Here is a 14,250-nt window from a genome sequence, read left to right as displayed (position 1 = left end):
ATATATCTCTACCCAATTTTTACTATAAATAGTCGTTTACTATACATGATCATTATCCATATATAGTTTTACCAAGCAACAGGCTCCATAACCCACGCATGGAACATAGAATCTAAATATCACATTGATCATTTGAGTTCTTAAGGCGGCTAAGTGGCTTAACCCGAACTTTCAACTCTAAGGGATTCTGTTCTAACTCCTTGAGTCTTTCTTAGTCTGAGAGAACTAGGGTCTAGACCCTCTAATAGTTGCGCATGATCCTACGGGGCTCAGTCTAATAGAGGCGTCCTGATCTAGGTCATCATCTAGTTGATCTAGCTCTAACAGCTTAATCTTATCTCTATGTAGATAAACTTGCTCTATAGGGAGGAGACACACTCAATCACCTGGAGTCAAACCTACTTTCTTTCTCATGCAAACTCAATGGGGAGATAGTATCCATCAATCACCCAGAGCATTGATCACATTATATCATCCCCATTTCTAACATAACGGAAACCATATAAAACAACATACGTCTCAAAATCTCAATCTATGAGTATTTTCATAATTATCTACATCACGTATAGCTTACTCGACCAAATTACCCTACTTGAGTTCTATCGTGCATATTCTCTTCCTAGATTGACAGATAGCATAAAAATTAGCCTGCATTTTGTAATCTCATTTTAGGGGAATTTGAATAAGTTTTCTTAACTTACATAACCTTATGGTCCAAATTTCTTCTCCAAAGACGTAAACATGAATATTCTAACTACCTAAGACAAGACATGTTCACATGCTAGTACATCCTAGCGATTACTATAAGTATTACTAAAAAAAGTTTGAGTAGCTACATACATAGATGACGCATGCCTTCCATTGCTAGTAGTTTTTTTGCATGTTAGGAACTTCAAAATTTCTAAAATTTCTCTGGTAGATCATAATTCAAGTCATATTAAGGTTAGTACTTAAATTAGAGTGAAAAATATTTGAATACAAGTCAAACAAGGTTACCCGCTAGCGTTCGAGGTTACCCTAGTGCGTAGTCCACGTGCGCATACAGACGCACCTTAGGGGGAAATAGTTGTGCTTTCACTGTACTACATGTCACTCGATGACTGGCGCTTCAATGTCAAGTCAAGCTACTTTACAAATCACGCGCGCCAACCAATCGTCGACACATGTCCTGTTGGAATTTATGTCCTAAAGCCTCGAAATTAAGTATTTAATTTTTAATAATAATTTTTATTATTTTATTTACAATTTAATATTATCCACTATATGAAAATCAAAACTTATTAATGTAACCTTGAATAGTATTTGGTTGACATATAGGAGGATAATGTTCAAGTAATAACCTAAAGAGTTTATAGTATATGGATAAGGTTGGGTGCCTTATCCAGATAACACTAGTGATAAAGCCCACTTTGTAATCGTTACAAATGATTTGATCCAAATCGTATATGTAGAGACATGTAAATGGGGGTATCCTATACAATGAGTTTTTATAAGACTAGACTAAAAAATATTTAATCGCTTATTATAAATCCATTAATTGAGAAGGTTAATATTTCACATGATAATCATATGTGGCTCAATCTTAATTCTAAGTGGGTTATGAACTCCTGCTTGTGAGGGCTTGTTATTCGATTTGCATGAGTGAAAATGGCTCTTATAACCGATTCAATATGCCTACCATTTTGGGAACTTGACCAATTAGGGAGTTGAGCACATAATATCATGAGATAGAATTCACTTCTTTCAATATAAGGAAATTAGATGAGTTGTTCTCTTAAATACTAATTTCGGGACTTGAACAATGGGCCCCCACCCCCTCCTTCGCACGTGAGAGCGACTTGGTTTATGATTGGATCATAAAAAAATTGTTCATTGGAAAATTAGTGGTATTTAAGGTGAAAGATGTAATTATAGGGGTAAAACCAACTTTTGGCCGAGTTGTAATTATGAACGACTCGTGAAATATGAACTTGATTGTAATGATTATATCAATGACATAACTTATTCTACCGTGTATAAGATTGCAACTCTAAGTCTATAGTAGAGTGACCTATAGTTAAGGAATGGAAATCTACAGTGGAGTCACCTATAGTAAAGGAATAGAAATTGATTAGTTAAAAAGTTTAATTAATTAATTCTGTATCAATGGATCCTCCTAGGTAGGTTCCTAATTAATTTAATTGAATAAAAAATTTTAAGGGTTGGCATTAATATTTAATATATCATATATATTAAATATGGAAGAAAAAATATATTTAATTTGAAATAATTAAATTAATATTTAATATATTAAATTTATTAAATAAATAGAGAAAAATATATTTTAATTTGGAGTAATCAAATTAATATTAAATAGGTTAAATATAAATGAAGGAAAATATTAATTTGAATTATTAAAATTAATATTTAATATATTAGATATATTAAAAGGGAATATTATATATATATATTATATATATTTGTGTGTGTATGTATGTGGTATTTGATATAATTAAATATTAAATCCATTAATGTAAATTCATACATTAAATAAAAATATATTTAAAATTCAAATGAGATTCAAATTAATTAAATATATATTGTATTAGCCTGGTGATCGAGTCATAACATAGAAGATTGTGTAGAATATGAAGAAGGTTGGAATACGGCTTAAGGTAGAGTTCTTACCCTTCTATTTGTTGTTTGTTTTAATTCTTAATAAAATCAAAACAAACAGCAACCAATGCTTCCGTTATATAGATGAAAAGTTCATTCCTTTCACATCCACTGCTTGGCCAAACGTGCAGCATCCCCCACTGCTTGGCATGTGTCTCACCGTTCATCTTGTTGGGTTTTATGTCCTAAAACTCATAGTTTGTAAACAAAAACATATTCTATTTTCAATAAAATTATTATTGTTGTTTATTCAATAAAGATTGTTATTGAATAGAGTGAACTTTACGATCATTAATCTAAATCCAATAAACTAAGAACACTCTGACTATAGTATGATTACTTGAACTATATGTAGAGACATAAGAGTGGATCAAGTTCAAGTATATAGTCAAAATGATCTATAGTATAAGGATAAGGCTGAGTACCTTATTCTGGGAACACTATGGATGCGACCCACTTTTGTATATGATATAAACAATGTGATCACTAAATTGTACATGTGTAGACATGTGAGTGAGGGCGTCCTATGCAATGATTATTGCATAAGATAGGACCATGAAGAAAATCACTCTCACTTTATAATGTCATTTACTGTTGAGACTGATTTTCTTTTCATTCGATAACCTAGGTAACTCGGTTTTAATCCTGAGCTAACCATGAACTCCCGTTTATTCGGAATTATCCTTAGATTTGCATGGGTGAGAGTGGCTCTAGTTCGCCGACTCAATAGGCCTCCCATTTCAGGAGTAAGACTGGGTGAATGGCTGGGGACATGGGGTGCAAGATGGAATTCACTCCTACCCATTTTTAGGGATAGAAGAGAGGTAGTTCCCTTAAGCACTGACTCCAGGTCTTGAACAAGGGGCCCCACCCTCTCATTGCCCTGAGAGGGATTCGGTTTACTGGTTGGACCACAAACCAATTGTTCATCGAAGGATCAGTGCTACATAAGGAACAAGAAGTAACTTTAGGGGTAAAACGGTAAATTAACCCAGCTCTAGTTACGAACAACCTGTGAAGAATCGACTTACTAATCATGGTTATATCAAATGGACAGAAATATATCTTTAGTGAGGGGAGTGCAACTACTAGGCTATAGTGGAGTGTCCTGGTAGCTAATGAATGTTGGTTAACAAGGTTAATGAGTTTAGCCGGTTAATCTTGGATCGTTGGACCCCATGATCTATAGGTCCATTAGGTCTCTCTGCTAGCTCATATCGGACGAAACCATAGAACAGTGTGACGAGTGAGTTCGAAGTGTTCGAATTCAAATTAGGGAATATGCGCTACATATATACGATATATTTAACCGCATTTTTGTTTTATTTACGAATTAAACAAAAAGAGAGAATCTGAGATATTTAAATAAGATTTAAATATCTTAATCAATGATGTGTCAAAATTGATTGGGATTGGCATTTGAATTAATATTAAATATTAATTAATTAGTTTAATTAATCATTTAATGTTACTTTAATTTGAAATTCATTATTCAAATTAATTGTTGAATTAAAATGAAGAAAGTCAAAACATTGATTTCATTTAATGGAAAAATCCATGTTAGTGAAATTTTGAGGTGTCAAAATTTGGTTAACTCAAACATGCATGCTTGCCACATAATCCCAAACATTTGAGTGGAATTTTAAGTGTCAAAATTTGGTGATCTCAAATTTGCATGAACATGCAAACATGACTCTTTAAATAGAGTGATTATGGTACATGGAAGGTCTTCTTCTTCTTGGTGAAAAACCTTGGGAAAAACCTCTCACAAACACTCTCTTCACATATACAAAATCCCTCCCAAGTTCAGTTACTCACCGGATTTCACAATCCCGTTCTAATGCCGGGGGATAGTGGAGAAGACACTAGTGGTGGTTCGAAACCGGTTCGTGAGGAAAAAGGAGTTTGAACTCATTAAGTTTTAATACTTATGAACATGCTAGTTATTTACTATAATTGATGTTCTAAAAGTGTCTAAGATCCAAATTGCTTCCGCATGTGTTATATTAACACCAACACACTTAACGTGCTCGCCTCCTCTCTATACGACACACATCCCTTTGCGGTTCGTCTTCCTTGCGTTTTCTACATTTTTTTTCAAGATTTTTGTAAATTTTTCTAATTTATTTAAATTTTGTATATGTTCTAGGTAACTCACATTCAACTTCATTCCTTCCCAAAATTGTAGAGTTGTAATCCAACTTTCCAACAAAATTATTTTCATTCCATTTTATTAACTATGGAGAGAATCAATCATATTCAAAGTAAACTCGAAACACATAAATGTATTGTTCTTGATGTTAAATGTAGAATAGATCATATCTGTATATAGTAAGATAATCTAGTGATTTATTAGTTTGTTACCATATCTATGATTTACTGGTTTGTTACAAAATCTATGATTTCATAGTTTTGTTACCAAATCTATGATTTCATGGTTTTTTACTAACTCTATGATTTAGAATGTAATCTTCATTATACACATCTATAAATACATGAGGTCGTGACCCTAGGTCATTGTGCCATTCAACCTAATATGGTATCAGAGCCAAGGTTTATTTTTTAAATGTTTACCATATCTTCTTCCTCCTCTCCATCCACCATCTCCAACACCGTCTCAACTACCATGGCGACCTTTGGCCCAATCCCTCTACACCATGCTGTCACAATTCGTCTAACAAAAAACAACTTCATCATATGGCGCGCCCAGCTCCTCCCCTACCTACGGAGTACGAAGCTTATGGGCTACCTCGATGGCACCAATGTCGCACCTGTCATGCTGGTCCCTTCCTCAACTGCGGCTGGTGCTGAGCTAATCTCTAATCCGGCCTATAATCAGTGGTATGATCAGGATCAACAGGTCCTTAGTGGCCTTCTCTCCTCCATGTCTGAGGAGATTCTTCACGATGTGGTTGCCGCTACTACATCCAAGGAGGTGTGGGATACCCTACAGCGGATGTTTTCATCGTCAACTCGTGCTCGCACTACTCAGATTCGTGTTGAGCTCGCCACGTCCAAGAAACGAGATCAATCTACTGCAAATTATTTTTGCAAGATCAAAGGGGTGGCCACCGAGCTGGCCGCTGCAGGCTTTGCCTTTCAGGATGATGATGTGATCGCGTATCTTCTCGCTGGTCTTGGCCCTAACTATGATCCCTTCGTCACCTCAATGACTACTAAGAGTGAAGCCATCATGCTTGATGATGTGTTTGCACATCTAATGACGTATGAAGCTCGCCAACTACAACACCAAGCTGAACTTCAGTTAAATCTGGGATCTTCTGCCAATTATACTGGTTGTGCTGAACTTCAGTTAAATCTTGGATCTTCTGCCAATTATGCTAGTCGTGGTGGTCAGCAGAAGAATCGTGGGCATAGGGATCGTGGTCGTGGTCGTTCTCAAGGTTATGCACCCTCTCGTCCTGCTGGTGATCGCCGTGGCCCTTCTGCTCGTCCTTCCTGCCAGATCTGCGGCAAAGTGGGGCATACTGCTATCCGCTGCTGGCATAGGATGGATGAGTCCTATCAAGATGAACCTTCTTCTGCTCCTCCTACGGCACTGGTGACTACTTCCTCTTACAAGATTGACCTAAATTGGTACAGCGACACAGGCGCTACGGATCATATCACCAGTGACCTGGATCGTCTCGCTGTGCGTGAACGTTATCATGGAGGTGAACGAGTTCAAGTCGGAAATGGAGCAGGTTTGCGTGTTTTGCATACTGGTCACATATTACTGCTATGGAGCATCCCCTCTGGCGTCAGGCAATGAATGATGAATTTCAGGCACTTCAAAAAAATAAGACATGACACTTAGTTCCTCCTCGTGCTAGTCTTAACGTTATTGATTGCAAATGGGTTTTCAAACTCAAGCAAAAGCCAGATGGCTCTATTGATTGCTACAAAGCACGCCTGGTTGCTAAAGGTTTTAAACAGCAGTATGGCGTTGATTATGATGATACCTTTAGTCCAGTTGTTAAGTCCACTACCATTCGGCTCTTATTATCTCTTGCTATTTCTCGTGGTTGGGCTATTCAGCAGATTGATAGTCAAAATGCTTTTCTTCATGGCTTTCTTAATGAAGATGTTTATATGAAGCAGCCCCTTGGATTTGTGGATTCTCAACACCCTGGTTATCTCTGCAAGCTGGATAAGTCGCTTTATGGCCTTAAACAAGCTCTGCGTGCCTGGTTTTCTCGCCTTAGCTCCAAACTATTATAGGTGGATTTTACACCTTCAAAGGCTGATGTTTCTCTTTTCATTTTTAACAAGACAGGCATTCAGATGTATATCCTCATCTATGTTGATGAAATTATTATTATCAGCTCATCTTCTACGGCTACTGAGAAACTTCTTACACAGCTTCAGGATGATTTTGCCGTCAAGGATTTTGGCATTTTGAGTGATTTTATTGGGATTGAGGTCTGCCATACTTCCAATGGACTTATTCTGACACAACATAAATACATTCAAGATTTGTTGTCTAGAACCAATATGCTCACCTCCAAAGGTGTGCCCACACCTATGCTTCCTAGTGAGAAGTTGTTATTGGATGGTGGTGAAAAGCTTTCGCCTGAGGATACTACTCGCTATCTGAGTGTCGTTGGTGCTTTCCAATATTTGTCTCTGACACGTCCTGATATATCATTCTATGTCAATAGAGTGTGTCAGTTCATGTCCTCCCTAACATCTATACATTGGGCGGCAGTCAAACGAATTCTCCGTTATCTACATGACACTATTGATATGGGCTTGTGTCTTACAAAATCCAGCACTAATTTGTTGAGTGCCTTTTCGGATGCTGATTGGGCCGGGAATCCTGATGATCGTCGAAGCACTGGAGGCTATGTGATCTTCTTTGGTGGCAATCTTATCTCTTGGAGTTCGAGGAAACAGTCGACAGTTTCTCGTTCTAGTACGGAGGCCGAATATAAGGCGGTTGTGATGCCACCGCCGAATTAATTTGGATCCAAGTTCTCTTGCGTGAGCTCGGGATCTCGCAAGCGCGAGCGCCTTGCCTGTGGTGTGACAACATTGGTGCCACCTACCTGTCCGCCAATCCAATCTTTCATCAACGAACGAAGCATGTTGAGGTTGATTATCACTTCGTTCGTGAACGATATCGACTCGTCAGCTTGATGTTCGACTCATTTCTTCCAAGGATCAGCTCGCCGACATCATGACAAAACCATTGCCAGCTCCTTCTTTTAGCAATTTTAGGCGCAATCTAAACTTAGTAGTACATCGTCCAGATTGGGGGGTGTTAAAACGTAAAATAGATCATATATGTATATAGTAAGATAATCTAGTGATTTACTAGTTTGTTACCAAATCTATGATTTCATGGTTTGTTACTAAATCTATGATTTAGGATGTAACCTTCATTATACACATCTATAAATATATGAGGTCGTGACCTTAGGTCATTGTGCCATTCAACCTAACACTTGACATTTGTCGAAACTCCACATTTTGATTTAATTCAACTCTAATTACGTTCATGAAAGTTGTGCAAAATTCCCTCCAGAACAACCTATTGAAATTTTAAAACCTAATTCCAACTAAATCTCTCGAATATGGAGAGAAACAAATAACAAAATTTTGAAACCCATACCTCTCGATCTTTCTTGGTTATTGACGGATTTGGATGATCCAAGAGTCTAGATCTGTTCCCCTACAACATATTGAACAATATTCGTGAAAGGATTGTGGCTAAAAAAAATTTCCTCGTGGCCAAATCGGAGCACCCATGGCAGTTTCCTCCGTAAAACGGTTTTCTCACCTCTCTTCCCTTTTCTTTCACTTTTCTTCTTTCTTTTTCTTTCTTCTTCCATAATGTTCTGGTTTAGTCACTAACAAGCCCCTCATTAGGAAAAGAGGGTTAAAATGACCCATTTTTACTCCTTTTTTACTATTTTCTTTTATATTTTTCTTTAGTTTTTGAGATTTTTCAAAGCATTTGTTTCTTGACATCATCTTTCATTTCAGCCTCTAAAACTCTCAATAAAATATCAGAAATTTAAACTTAAAAGAAAAAATTAGAAAATTTATTGTGGAGTTTGAGTGCCGTAAATTTCCAATTCCTTAGGAACTTTCATTTCAAAAAAGTAGTTTATTCTTGGAAGAGCTCAAGGTAGGACTTCCTCATGTTCTTCCCGTGTTCCTAGGTCTCCTCATCATCTCGATGGGTTCTCCACAAAATCTTGACCAAGGAAAACCACTTTATTACGCAACTGTTTCACATTGCAAGCCAGTATCCTAATAGGCTTATCTATACAAGTCACCTTTCAATGAGGGAGTGCCTCATGTTCCACAATTTGTATAGGATCTAAGGTTGTAATACGTAATTTAGGAACCCACTTTATAAAGTAAATATGACAAGCGTACGAAGATGTCACATGCATTTATGTTCGTACTTTATGTTTAAAGTAAAGAAGTTCATGTAAAATCCATCTAAAGGGTTTTATTTTGAGCTCAAAGTATAAGTTTTATGATCCATTTACATTCAATCATAAAGGGAATATGGAAAATTTCAATTGAATACATGTTAAGTTCAAATTTGGAAAGTAGCCCTAAAAAGGTATTTTTGGGGAAGTAGCTCAAAAAGGGTAAACTTGGGAATTCAACCCACATGAGTTTCAAATTTGTAAAGCAAGTTTACCTTAAAGTTGCAGTTTGCAGTTATAGGCCTTTTAAGTTGAAAATTTTCAAATGTTATAATACGACCATGTGAACTTGGTTGGTTCCAACTGAAAACACATCCAAACAACCAAAATTCCATTTCTTCCAACCTCTTTCTTTCCATAAGAAACCAAAATTATGTACTCCCTCCCTATTTGGAATTGAGCTTCAAGATTGGTATCTCTTGAAAGAGGACGCAACACTCTAATCGAGGTAGACTTTTATGTGGCCTCTTTTGATTCACAAATGAAGAAGCTATGCCATCTTTTATTTATTCTCCAACCATTATTAAAAATAAATTTTAACTATTTTAAATTTTATTTTTCAAAATATGAATAGTAAATATTAATTAAATGTTTGAAAATAAATATATAAATATTTTACAAACTAGCCTCCTACTTATATTAAAAATAAAAATTTAAATAAATGTCCGAAATAACTCAAACAATTTATGGTTACATTAGGTTAGAATATTCCTTACTTAATAAAAATTATTTGAGTAAAAAAAAATGGCAATCTAAACAAATGAATTAGATATAAAAAAACGGTATACAAATCAACTCAAATATAGATAAAATTCAAATAATTTCAAGAAATTTATGTGGAAATGGAGAGGTTGAATAGGATCTTACACAGTTATTGAGCAATTGAAAATGTAATGAAAACTTGGGTTCATTATTAAAATGTTTAAGAGTAGATTTGAAGTTATAAATTTAAAAAACGTATGAAGGTCATCCACGTGACCCTTCACAACTCCAATTATGATCAAATTATTATGCTTTGGAACCATTTTTCTTCGTTTTTGAAAAATATTAATGGATAAACATGGTCCTTAAAAAAGTGGCACCCAAACCCTTTACGCCTCCATTTTAATGGGAACATTAAATTTATAACCAATTTTTTTTTTGTATGTATTTAACAATAAAATGTTCTATCTATTTCTCACTATTTTGATTAACATTTGCCATTAAAACCTTAATAGGAATTCGAGATTTTATTTATGAAAGCCTAAAAGAGGAGTTCGTGAATCAATGAAGGTTATAAATTTTTTAGAAACTTCAGAGTTACATTTAACTTTGGATCAGTTTCATGTTAGGTGATGTTAAGGATACTTAACATTGTAGTATGGTTTAACATATATCACATTTGACTCTTTATTATAAGTTAATATCTTGTATGATTAAGGATATTTAACCTTGAATTATGGTTTATCATGTGTATCATAATTAACCCATGACCATAAGCTAATGTCGTGTACACTTTTGTAACGACCGCTCTCCGACGCATCGAATCACGAGTCGCCATGTGGACTCAAGGGTGGAAGCCTTACAACACTTCTTTAGACGAAATTAAAGACACAAAAATTAAAAGTTTCCTGATATATATTTCGAAATCCAAAATACTTCAAAAACACATAATGAGAATCCGCCGAGTCACATCAAAAGAAGAGAATTACAAAATATCACGAGTTTTTCCAAAAACATCAAAATGATAATCAAAACGACATGGAAGGAGAGGACTCAATCTAAGGGCCCCTTCTGTAGCCGCAGGGCTCCCCACGTTTCCGCCAACGACACCGATCTACTTTTCACTTGAAAAAAAAAATAGAACATGGAATGAGTATAAAAATACTCAATAATCAACCTATTTGTAGCCTCGTGTAGGACTTAATCCTATTCATAGAATCTTAAGCTATATGCTCGAAACTATCGCTAACCAAAAATCTACTGCAGTCTCGAGAGAAAACCCTATGATTATTCCTTGTTATGGATTCTTCATATCCAACTACCTGTTGAGCTCAAATCACTAGACTATTTCTAGTGGGATTTGAAAACATCTACATGTTCCTAAGATCAGTAACTACTTGCCACTACGCCTCACTAGGCTGGGTCAGTAACTACCTGTCTTACGCCTCTATCGGGCTTAGATCAGTAAAACTACCTATCTTAGGAATAGTAACTACTTCACTACATCACTTAGGTTGGATTAGTGAAAAGGTCATGGCCCGTTTCACTAGGCACCCCTGACGTGGTACTACCATAGTATACTATGGTTACCCACATCCCCTATGGGTGACAACTAAAAAAAACAGTAAACCATAGTCTATGAAATTCACAATTCACGTTAATTAGCACATAGCAAATGGTCCAACTCACAAATGCGCAATAATGGGCTACCCAAACCCCAAGTCAGTGCATTACAAAGTATCAAGGTATACAACATGTTCAACATGTTAATCAAGTAATAACAATCTACCTCAACATACTCGAAAGCACGTAAATCCAAATGCCTATCAGAGATTTCACATTCATGCAAACGAAAGCTATATAACCATAACTATAATCAAGGTATAACTTAAATTTAACCAACCCCTAAGTATGGTACTAGATCATTTGTCCACATTCCAAACCGACTCCTACAAGCATTTCTTTGAAACTTACTCTGTGTGGTTACTTACTTGATGGTAGACATCCCAAAACTTTATCGGGTCTTCAAGTATCCACTTAACTAAGCTACTTTGAATTTTTCCTATAAATGAGACATTATGGAATTTATGAGATAAGTACCCAAATTTGAATAAAGATAAGTCAAATTGTATAAAATGGAAGAAATTTTCGGATTTCGGTTCTGTACGGGCGGGTTGGGTTGGGTCGGTCCAATGGGTCGGGTCAGATCATGCCCCATGATTTTCGACCTCTTCCTTCTACCTTCTTCTCGATTCTTCTTCCCTCCTAGCACCCTATGTCTTCTTCTTCATGAAACTCATCAACCTCCCTCGACAACAACCTAGATATGAAGACGCAGTGAAATCTATTAGGGTTTTGGGGGAAAAACAACGGAAATCACACCATTAGAGGCTTACCGTCAAAGTTCTTCCCTTTTCAGTCGTTTGAGTTCCAACGTCGTCGCTCACGAGTGTCTCGAGTTTCATCGCTCTTCTCTCAAGTTTCGCCTTCTTCCTCTCGTTCAATCTCACTACTTTTGCTCTTTTCATTTCTTTTGTAATTAATTTGATTTTGTAAATGATTATAAATAGAGAACTTTCACCACCCCTTGGGTGTGGTGGTTTTAGCAAATATTTTCATGGTATCAGAGCACCTTCGGTTTAGTAACCCCGATCCTTTCTTCTCCATGGCTTTCGAATCTTATTCTCATCTTTTCCCTTTCAACACTCTAATCCATATTGGACTACGTTGTGGGAACCAAAAACCTCCTCAACACTCAGCACAAAAAATTTGGCGTGGAAAGTAGCCGAGCAACGACTAGTCTGTCTCCTGCTCTCCTCTCTCACTGAGGAAGCCATTATTGTCGTCGTTGGTCTCTTCATTACATGTGACGTTTGGCTTGCATTGGAGACTACATTCAGCCATCATTTGAAAGCCCATTAACTGTGACTTAAGAATGACTTGCAGCTGATGAAACGTGACACCAAACTTGTTGTTGAGTATGCCTATACCTTCAAAATAATATGTGACCAACTTCATGCAATTGAAGACCCGTCGAGTACATTGATTAAGTGTACTGGTTCCTTCGTGGACTCGGCACCGATTTATTAATTTTTTCTACTCCTCATATGGCTTTCACACCTCTTCCCTATTTTGTAGTTTTAGTCTTTGAAGTTGAAAGTTATGAGTTTTTCCAACGTTTCCTTGAGTCTTCTAACTCTACTCCTACAACATTCATAGCCACTGATTGTGGTTGCACCATGGAAATCACCTTGCTTCTTTTGGCAACTAGCGAGATCGTTCTCATTTCCACAGCAACAACTCTTCCAACCGAGGACGAACCAACTCAGGTCAGGGTTGTCAGCCACCTCGCTACCAAATATGTTGAACAGAGGGCCATTAAGCTGACTGCTATAACCAACGATATGTTTCGAATGATTTTACTCATGCTCACCTTGTTGGAGCTTTCAACACGTCTATTTCTATTGCTAGACCTGAGAATACTGATTGATTTTTGGATACTGAGGTTCGGCCCATGTGATTTCCGATTCATCTATTTTGGATTAGGCTAAAAATTATCTGGGTAAGAACTCTATGATCATAGGAAACGGTGCATCCCTACCCATTACCCAAACTGGTACTCTTCGTCTTATTCCAAATATTCACTTATTATATGTTTTGATTGTCTCTCATCCCACTAAAAATCTTATTTCAATTAGTAAATTAATTGTTCTCTCTCCAATGCTTTTATAATAATCTTCTTCCTATCTAAAATCATCAAACAGGAAGCGTGGTCGCGACCAATAAAAGGGATGGAGGGTCATTTGTGCTGGAGTGCAGAAATTCTACTTTTATTTCTATCCTTAAAAATAAATCTTTACATATTTCATATGATTTATGACATACTCACTTGGGTCATGCGAATTATTCTGTTATTTCTTTTTTAAATAAAAAATGACATTTTTCTCTTACGTCTTTATTGCCTTCATCGTCACTATGTAGTACCTGTCAGCTTGTTAAAAGTCATCGGTTTTTTTATTCTTGCAATGAACATAGATCGTCTCATGTGTTAGATCTTATTCAATTCGGGATCCTTCCCCCATCAAATCCAATTCAGATTTTATTAGTATGTTATTTTTATTGATGATTTGTTAAGAATATTTAGTACTAAATTATAGTTTACCATATATCTTTCCATTTATTACTCTTTCCATATCCTTGTAATTTATTTGATTATAAATAGATAACTCTCACACCATTTAGGTGTGGTGGGTTAAGCAAACATTCTCATGGTATCAGAGCTCCTTTCGGTTTAGCAACCCTGATCCCTTATTTTCAATGGCTTTTGAATCCCCTATTCATCTTCTTCTCCACCACCCCTACGACGTCCCCTACTGGCTTTGACGCCGCAAGGGCAGTCTCCATGGCTGCCACATGCGGAGCCGATTGATTACTCTTCGGCTCCACC

The 14,250-nt window shown here is 36.4% G+C and overlaps 1 non-coding gene across 1 annotated transcript; it reads left to right on the top strand.

The window, feature by feature from the left end:
* Positions 1-5,749: 5,749 nt before the first annotated feature.
* Positions 5,750-5,889, top strand: LOC111436607. Its single transcript, XR_002709284.1, has one exon. It is a non-coding gene; the product is annotated as a small nucleolar RNA Z247 (small nucleolar RNA).
* Positions 5,890-14,250: the final 8,361 nt, after the last annotated feature.

The sequence above is a fragment of the Cucurbita moschata genome, unplaced genomic scaffold (genome assembly GCF_002738365.1).
Source record: "Cucurbita moschata cultivar Rifu unplaced genomic scaffold, Cmos_1.0 Cmo_Scf00056, whole genome shotgun sequence".
NCBI classification, from domain to species: domain Eukaryota; kingdom Viridiplantae; phylum Streptophyta; class Magnoliopsida; order Cucurbitales; family Cucurbitaceae; genus Cucurbita; species Cucurbita moschata.
Note: the sequence above shows the minus strand (reverse complement) of the source record. Positions and strands in the feature narration are given on the sequence as shown.